The sequence below is a fragment of the Chamaea fasciata genome, unplaced genomic scaffold (genome assembly GCF_029207755.1).
Source record: "Chamaea fasciata isolate MVZ Bird 193981 ecotype frontalis unplaced genomic scaffold, bChaFas1.0.hap1 SCAF_12, whole genome shotgun sequence".
Lineage (NCBI taxonomy): Eukaryota > Metazoa > Chordata > Aves > Passeriformes > Sylviidae > Chamaea > Chamaea fasciata.
The window spans coordinates 16,935,205-16,945,086 of record NW_027094097.1 but is presented as its reverse complement, the minus strand read 5'-3'; positions in this window follow the sequence as shown (position 1 = coordinate 16,945,086).

The following is a 9,882-nucleotide window of genomic DNA, read 5'->3' as shown; positions in this document are numbered from 1 at the left end:
TCAGCAGAAGCTTTCCAAAGAGAAATTATATATGTTAATGTGTTGCTACTTACATCCCCATAAAACATACACAGATTACAAATTGGGAAATATAGGACCAATTAACACTGATCAGCAGATGTGTATACTGATGTGGTACATAGAGAAAACCTGATTTTCAGCTCCATTTAGTCAGAATCAACACGCTGACCATCATTTTGAAGAATGCCTGAGTAAACTTTAGAACACATATAGCAGAGGTCTTATTCATATATTCAGATTTTTTTTTCTCTAAGTGTAAAATATATGATAATGTGGTTTAAGTTTAATGTCAATGCTGCACTGGATTTGAAAATTAAATAACAATCATAGAATAGCCTGGGTTGGAAGGGACCTTAAAGTTCATCCCACCCCAGCCGTGGGCAGGGACACCTCCCACTGTCCCAGGCTGCTCCAAGCCCCAATGTCCAACCTGGCCTTGGGCACTGCCAGGGATCCAGGGGCAGCCACAGCTGCTCTGGGCACCCTGTGCCAGGGCCTGCCCACCCTGCCAGGGAACAATTTCATCCTAATATCTGACCTAAATCAATTTGATGCTGTGTAAGTAGAGATACAGTGGTAAAACCATCCAAGGATGATGTTCACACAGCCCCAGAATACATAAATTTCTTTACAGATGAAAACCTAAATCTCCCCCCTTTTTATGCTTCATTCTTAGATATTTTTATTGTGATGAGGAGATATGATATCCAAGAAATCACAGCAGAGCTAAAACAAGCAGGAAAGATTTTAAGGCAATGAATGTATTTAGAGATCATTATCTGTCTAGTACAATACAGCTTCCACTTCTGCTAAAGGAAATATATCACATAAACCCCCACTTCATTCCAGTTTTGCACAAGTGCATTCCCACCCAAGTGCACCATATGCCAGCGGGCAGCCACGCTCAGGCTGATGAGAAGGGTTGGGAGAGCAGCCCCAGAACTGAGAGATCTTCCTCACAGCTCATCATCAGAGAGGAACGTGTCACTCCTGTTTACTGCAGGCAGTACTGGGAAATGAATACCATTAAACATTCAGCAACATTATTCCTTTTCTGTGTCCGCATAAATTTTTAACTGTTGCGGTGTCCAAAATAATTTGTATAAGTTTTAAAGCTGGAGAGTATATTCGGTCATATTATGTCTTTGCTATTCAGGCCAATAAATTTAATTTCAGAGTACTGCTCTTTAAGTCTGAATTGGGCTGGTTTTGAATCAATTTGAAATTAAATTTTAAGTTGGTGCCAGCTTCTTTCTCATTACAAAAGAAAAGTTTTAGCCTAGTAAGAAGTACCCCAGAAGCTCATGCCTGTTGTGTGAGATACAGATTTTCTGCCACGGAAATGCTCACAGGCAAGAGTGTCTGCAAATAAAACCTGCTTCTCCTGTCATCATTGGGCATGTGAGAAACACCTGAGTGATACACACACCTTTAATATAAAACATAGATCTCATTTTAAGTTGCTGTTCTTATGGAATGCAATTTCCAGTATGTCTGTACAGTGAGTCCTACTCTTGGTGTGTTTTGGTCTCTTGGACCTACCCTCTGCTCAGCCTTCAATCTCCGCATTTCCACAGGTTTTTCCTCTCCACCAGCCTTGAAAACCTTTCAGACATTTGAGCAATATATCATATTTTCTCATCTGCTGTGGACAAGGTTCAGGTCATCCCTGCAGCCTGTTCACCTGCCAAAATTGCTTCCTCTGACTTGTGGGGGAGGCTCTGTCAGAGTGTAACAGCAATGGAAGGAGATGCAGGGACTTGAAGAGCTCTTCTCTGCCTAGTCAAATCTCTAAGCAGTTCAAATTTTATTAACCTCTACTGATCTGATGTAGTACTCAGTGCATTATGGCTGGCAAACAATGAGGGTGGACCCTCACAGGGGGCTTTGTGTTAGAGACAAGACTGAGGTAAGAAAAGAGGGGCTTGACTTTCTTCTCTGCGCAGGGGGGCAAACCAAGGCAAACTGCTGAGGGAGTTTAGCAACTTTGCTACTAAAATCTCCTTCGAAACATTCCTGACTGTAGCACCCTCGCTTTGATGAGTACTTCACCTTCAGAAGAGCTTTTAACTTCCAAATGACATCTTTTCTTGAAAACAAACAAGAAACATACAGAGCAGATAAATACATGCTTTATTGGACTATGGATTTTAGGACTAAAATGGTTTTGCTTTTCCTGCTTGTGGTGAGAACTCTGCACCTCTACCTTAGGGTGCAAGTTATTACTTCTGTACAGGATGGAATTTCTCCCAGTCTAATCTTCTTGGGAACAAAATGTCTATAGGTACTTCCGTAATTCAGTTTAAATTCTGGATTTGATCCCCAATGTGGGAATTCTGCTCCAACCACAGGTATTTCTCTGGAAACCAGTTGTAGTGATAGTGTCATCTGCTGATTTTTGGCTGCTGGGTTCATCACTTTTCAGAAGTGAAGTCATTCAGAAAGAATAAGCAGCATGGATATTAGATTAATCACATATTTGTTGCAAGAAAAAAACATAAGGGAATTTATGCCCTATATTCCAATGAATTAATTATGAAAATTACTGCACTTGTTCACAGAAGAGGAAATCTTCCATATGCAGAATGAAAAATCTTCCATTCAACCATATTGTGGATATAACACTCTCTTCCCCTCCTTTTGTACTTGGCCATCAACAAAACCAAAAGCTTTTACATATGTGCATTTTTTCAGCTTAGAGAGTAAAAGGAAGGGCACTTTGTATTTTTTTTTCAGGAAGAAGAAAATCATCCATTGTCCTAACTGAAAGAATAAATAGTTTTCCTAGGTTATGCAACATAGCTTTTAAGAGGAAAGAGACTGAATTTTCAGTCGTGTCAGTATAATAATAATAATTTAGCAGGCTTCCAAATTTATTGTCTTGTTGATTCTCATATGAATATGGAGCATCTACCTGCACTGAACACAGAACAGCTGTCTCAGATCACTGAAAATTTGTTGATTTCTTCAGCTGAAGAGTTTAAATGTGTTTTCCTCTAGTTCTAACTCAAATGAAAAAAATGTTTCATGTTATGTCATCATGTAACTGTATGGGAATAGAGGCAAGTACCATGTAGAAGTACAAAGAGGTGCCTGTGATAGATAAATGAATACTCTGTGCTGGTGCTAACATTTAAATACAGGAATCTGCGATTGAAGAATATGAAAGCTGGCAATGAACACTGCTTTCCCTCAGTCACATACATTGCAGCGTTGTGGGCCTTTAAAGTGCCTTTTATTTCACTTTTCAAAACTGTCCTCATTCAAACACTTGTGAATTTCTCTGTTTCCTTTCTATTTAAAACCACTGGTGATTGAATGTGCAACAACAACAGGCAGCTCTTTCCAGTCCCTTTTTGTGCATCCTGTAGATCATGGTTTGGAAGATGCAGGAATTGGTGTGGAATTTAAACATTGGCATAAACTAATGTTTTATGTTTATGTTTCTTTATATGCACATGTACAGCTCTAGGTGTGTAAATGTACACCTTTACCTCATGCTCTGGCAGCCCTCTGAGCCCTTGTCTGTTTTTCTTCTAAAACAAGAAACCTCTTTGCACTCCTCATACCTCAGATCAATTTGGAAGTGGTAGGAAATTAGAAAAGAGCCACTAAATGTTAGGGAAGTAAGTGAAAAGTTGTATACTGGGAACAAAGAGAAAGAACATCAATTGTATGCAGCAGAGACAGTTAACCTTTTTCTTTCTTCTGTCCGTTTTGAAAAACCAGGTGTTCTCTAAGGGCTAAAAATAGAAGAATGCTAATATTGTGCTGAAATTCTTGTTCTAGATCTCAAATTCCAATTATTGCCTATAGTACACTGATAACTTAATTTAGGACAATTTTTATAAGCCACCTGAGCTGCCTTCTGCACCTTGGATGGCTTCAATACTTGCTCTAATCCATGTGTGAGTTAGCGTTCCGTGAGGAATAGGGAGTCTTCCAATTTATTAACTGAAGTATCTTACATCTTTCTATGCTAGAAAAAATTTTATATTGACATATCCAGAGTTTTTATTGAAGTTATATTAGTGCTATCTATCAGGGATATGCTAGAAAATCTATAACTTCCACCAAAATGTTGCCCATGTGAGCAATTCAGTTTATGAAGTACAATCTTCCCAGGCTGGCTTAGTGCCTCCTGGTTCATTTTTCAAGCTATGTGATGTTTAATGAATTTGTCAAAATAAAAACTAATACACAGTTTCACGTCTATCATCAAATTATGCTTTGCAATATACGGCTAAGGGTATGAAAAAAGACACCTAAATGAAGGTCTGCAAATGGAAAACATCTCAGGTCTATGCTGTTCTATTTCTTGTTTTGACACTTCTTCGCAGGCTCAGGGATGTTTTACTTTGGTTGCAATTGCACTGGGAGTTTGTCCAGATGAAGTAACGACACAGTTTCATTATGTGCAGCATGTAGATATTTGTCTGCAGTGCACCATCAGGCCAGTCAATATATTTGAAAGAAAAAAAAAAAACCCAGGCAAAGGTTGAGAGGTCTTTATGACCTTGTTTAAAGCAATCCCAGATCCCATTTTCTAAACTACTAAACAGATTTTCAGACTCATTTGTTTTCTCTTACATATTAAGTCAGAACCTTGTGGCAACTAAGAGAGTGACATTTTTAAAACAGCTTGACATGATGTCTGACCTGTTTATACAACTGCATCACTTTCCCAGGCCTCCAGTTTCTTTGAACAAAGCTAAGAACGGTAAACCTTTAGGAATACTAAAAAGAAAAATGATTTCTCTGTGCCCTGCTCTGCAGGCATGAGTAATACACGCTGTACGGGCTACCAATTTTCATAATCACTGGCAGTTGTCAATCATCATAAATCAGTCAGTGCTGTGGCCTCTGAGGGATCTCTCAGGTCACTGCAGAGAGCTCCACGTGTCTCAGCTTTGATGGAGGGAATAATGACACATGTGAAGTGAGAGGACAGGATGCGACCCGTCACTTCTGGACTCTGAGTCCTGTGAGGAGCAGCTGAAGGAGCTGGGGTTGTTTAGCCTGGAGGAAAAGTAGGCTCAGGAGAGACCTTTTTGTTCTCTACAGCTCTCTGAAAGGAGGGTGGAGTCAGGTGGGAGTCAGCCTCTTCTCCCAGGCAACTAGACCTAGGAAGAAAGGAAAATGGCCTCAAGCTGTGCCAGGAGAAATTCACCTTGGATGTTAGGAAAATGTTCTTCCTTGAAGGAGTGGTTAAGCTTTGGAATGGGCTGCCCAGGAAAGTGGTGTAGTCATCATCCCTGGAGGTGTTCAAGAAATGAGTAGACAGTAGTAGAAGGTGTTCAGTGAAAGGTGGGATTTGTTGGTCTTGGAAGTCTTCTCCAGCCTTAATTATCCGGTGTTTCTGTGATTCCCACGCCATCAGATGCTGTGTGTGCACCCCTAAACCTGTGGGCCAGGGCTGCAGAGCACTACTCTCACTGCAGTTGAGCCTGGGCTGACACTCGCAGCCTTCCTACACACAAATGTCCAGGCATATTAAGCTAATAAAGCATATTAAAAACCCTCTGGTGGGGCAGTGCTGATTACAGAGAGTAAAAAAGCCAAACCTTACAGCAGAGATTTATCGTGGGGAAAACAGAACCATCAGAGGACATATTCTTGTTTTTCATCAGGAGAAAATGCCCTCTTAGATGTATCTTTTTAAACCCTACTGCCACTCCTGCTGAGCTGATGTGGCCCTGAATATACTGCAGAAATGGTGTTTTATATCCATTGATACAATTTTCTTTTACTAATATCAGCACATGAATGGAATAATATTTAGATGCACCTAACCTTTAAAAACTTGTGCATGATACTGGCTGTGCAATAATGCACCAGAGGGTAGGCAGAAGCTTAGGGATGGCTGTGATCACGCTGGATCAGGGATGTGAGGCAGGAGCTGTCTGATAGAGAATATCTGTAGCATGTAATCCTTTTGCTATGGAATCCAGCATCCACTTGTCAGGATAGTGCCAGTCCAGGGCTGATCCCAACACAGTCACACCACTCCAGCCCTGTGCAGGCAGACTCTGGCAGCTCTCCTTCGATTTTAGTGCTTTCCCCTTCTTGGTCAGGAGATGATTCCTCTGGGACAGTCTGCAGAAACAATGCCACCATCACTGAATCAAGATATTGGTTCTTGCAGAGGGCTTCTGAAATAAAACATGATTCTATAGGACTTTTCTGTGGGTCATTGTTTTATTTTGGTTTTCTGTTTTTTTGGTGGGTTCTTCTGGTTTGCTTCTTTTTTTCCAGCCAAGGCTGAAGTCCCTGTCAGAAAGAAAATCAAGAATCTGAAAAAGGTAGAGAACTCCAAGTGAAACAATAACCATAGGCAGGTGCAGCTCTGGGAATGCACAGGAAAAGTGGCATTGAAAGCCAATTTCTTGAGACCTGGGACTGCCTCAGAACGGTTAATTGAGTCTTTCAAAACATTTCCATTGGTCTCAGATGATACTATCTGGGTAATGAATCAAGAAAGAGGATTCCTTGAAGGAATGTTCATTAGCATAATTATGCTCATTAATATAATATGTTCATCACTTTGTATGAATCTGATTGGCTTACTTGGGATTAAAAGCCTGAAGCTGCAAAATTGAGGACAACCTTTGCTGAGAGCTTGAGGACTTTACTGCTCCAAAGGTTTGGGACTGTATGTCCCGGACCCCATGTTTGCACCAGTACCTCAAAGATATTTTTGTTCACAATTATAGTATCACAATAATTATTCTGAAAAAGCAAAGGCTCTTAGACTTTTTTTTTTCCCACTGCCAGAACATCTAATATTTGCCTGACAGAGACATTCCTGTGAGACAGAACTGTACATAGGAGTGTATTCTGGAAACAGTTAATATAGAACCTCTGTGTAACCTGAGTTCATTTATTCTTGATAATAATGGAATGGTAGGTTGGCATCCTAATGTCCTATTTTTCTGCTTAGTTGGAACCTGTCATGTGCATGTTGACATTAACAGGAAAGCTGAATATGAAACTTGACTTCGCTACCTAGAACATTAAAATTTCAGTACGTTCAAAAAAGAAAAATGCGAACATTTGAGAGGTCATTCTGCTTGTTCATTTGTTTACAGTAAATTGCATGCAGCTCTCATTATATCATTTATCTCTCGTAATAGCTTAATTTGGACTCCTTCCAAATTAAAATGGAGACAAAGTCATTGTTTTGCTTTTTTCAAAAGAGATGCTGAATTTCCTATGAATAAGGCAATAGAGCAATGTCTTGAATACTAAAAGGAATACACAATTTCATTCTGGTAGCGGTGCTGGCAATTGAGTTAGCGTGTTTCCCTTGCTTGAATGGCTAAAGAAAATAATGGTTTTGTCCCTTCAAATGGCACTGTGGAATCCAAGGGTTGATTTCAGCGATGTGCCTCATACATCACACTGTCGTAGCTCACATATGGTCTCCTCTTCCAGAAGAGTTTCTTGATGGCCTCCTGGGTGATAAAACACATCTCTGTGCAGCTGATATTGCTCCCATTGCACCCTCCCCACTGCAGAGGGAAAAATGGGGGTAAACCCTGCTCACCTCTGAACACACCCTTTTAAAGGCAGCACGTGATATTATTGCTACAATCAGAGCTTTCAAAGGTGATCAGACAATCGCTATTTTTATAAGAAGAGTCATTCCATAATGTTATGCACACGAGCACTGCCTTTTGTCCCTGACAATGTGAGCTGCACTGTCAGCGCCTTCAGGTCGCTCTAATGGGGCTCGTTCTGGTTCTGAAACTGTGGTGGGACTGGGCCAGTGCCTGAATCCAGGCTGGGGCAGAGGGGCTGGAGAGCAGCTGGGAAAGGCCCTGGGGGTGCTGGTGCCAGGGGCTGGACACGAGCCCAGGGGTGCCAGAGGCCAGTGGCCCCTGGCTGTGCCAGCCCTGGGGCGGCAGCAGGCCCAGGGCAGGGCCCGTCCCCTGTGCCGGCCCTGCGGAGGGACCCCGAGGGCCGTGCCCAGCTCTGCGCCCTCACAGAGACGGACACGGAGGGGCTGGGGGTGCCCAGGGCAGGGAACGGAGATGGGGAAGGGGCTGGAGCCCCAGGAGGGGCCGAGGGAGCTGGGAAAGGGGCCCAGCCTGGAGAAAAGGAGGCTCAGGGGGGACCTGGTGGCTCTGCACAAGCCCCTGACAGGAGGGGACAGCCGGGGGGTCGGGCTCTGCTCCCAGGGAACAGGTGAGGAGGAAGTGGGCACAAGTTGTACCAAGGAAGGTTTAGATTGGATATTAGGAAAAATCCTTCATGGAAAGGTTGTCTAGCTTTGGAACAAGCTGCCAAGGGAGGTGATGGAATATACCATGTTTGCAAAAACAAGAGTAGATGCGGGACTTGGGGACGTGATTTAGTGGGTAACATGGTGGTGGTGCTGGGTTGATTGGTTGATGATCTTCAAGGTCTTCTCAAACCTTAATAGTTCTATTCTCTGAAAGGAGAAGCCCCAGAATGAGCACCCTGGGGTGCTCACAGGTGGCTGTACCCTGCACATAGAACTGTGGTCACAGAGCTCCAGGCACTCGGCCCTCTCCTGCCCTTCAGAAAGTTCTGTTGGTCACTCTTCCACTCTGTGCTCCCTTCCCCCTTTTATGCCTGTTTGTAAGACCAGAGGATTCAATTTCAGTTTAACGAATCATGACTTTGATTACAACCAGGAAACTCCAATGCTTTTCATGTACATATTTCTGGAGTTGTGTGGGCACTGAGAGCAGATTTTGACCTTACGCCACTATGCAATGTAAATAGGAAATATCAAGGAGAGCAATTGTATTTTTCCAAACCGTCCTACAATAATATGAAGTATGTACTGAAGAATAACATAATTCACTGAATTTTAAAGAAGTGAGATGCAAGTGTTTACACTGGAAAATGTCCAAGACACGACTATTATCTGCCACATATTATTTGAAATATTCTCCTTCATAACAAGCGCTGACAGGAGGTCAAAGACACCCTTTAACTCATGCCCTGGAGATAAACACTGTTCATGTTGCCTTTTAAATATTAACCAGTGGTTGTTCTCAGTTGTCCTATGAGTTAACTAACAATTGTAATCATTACTATCAAATGCTCTTATAAACCTTTCAAGGCGTGGATTTCAAAGAACTCTGGGAAAACCTGGAAGTGCCTTTTATTTCCCAGTTTTGCAAACAAGGAGAGTGATGTGGTTGGGATTCGTGATTTGCTGAAAAGCCCTGGTTGCCATAATGCATTTCTAAGAATAGCACTTAGGAGATTTTGGCTCTCAGCCAAAGGATCTCTTCACAAAACCACTTTGCTTCTGATACCTGTGTTGAGAGCCATGTAGCACTGATTTGGAGATGAATGGAAAGGGAGAGCAGCACTTTGTGCACCAGCAACACTGAGCTTTGCAAAACCTCAGATTGCTTTATCAGAGATTTCTCTCCTGACTACAAACTGACCTGAGCTGTTGCTTATTTGACAAGTAGGGCCATGGGCCCTGCTCTTGGATGGTTGTACACAGCAATACTCTCTGCATGCTTTCCTCTGTGTAATTCCGACTGCTGTGCCCACTCTTCTTAAAGATTTTTATTTCACTGATAGTAAGCCCTGATGGGGCACTAAAACTTAGAGTCTTAGCTCAAAGTAGAATAGAATTAAATTCAGTGTGAGTGGTGGAGTACACAGGAATGGTTGGGGGATAAACCCGAGAGCAGAAAACCCTGTGAGTATTTTGCTTCCAGAACAAGTGTGACATCACCAGTCCCATCAGAGATGTGCCAGAAGTGCCAAAAATAAAAAGACCTCGAGTAGATCAGCTACTGCTTAAGAGTAGAATTCCCAGCTAAATTCAGGTGATTATATTCTGTATCAGGTGATAAAGGTTTGATGCCT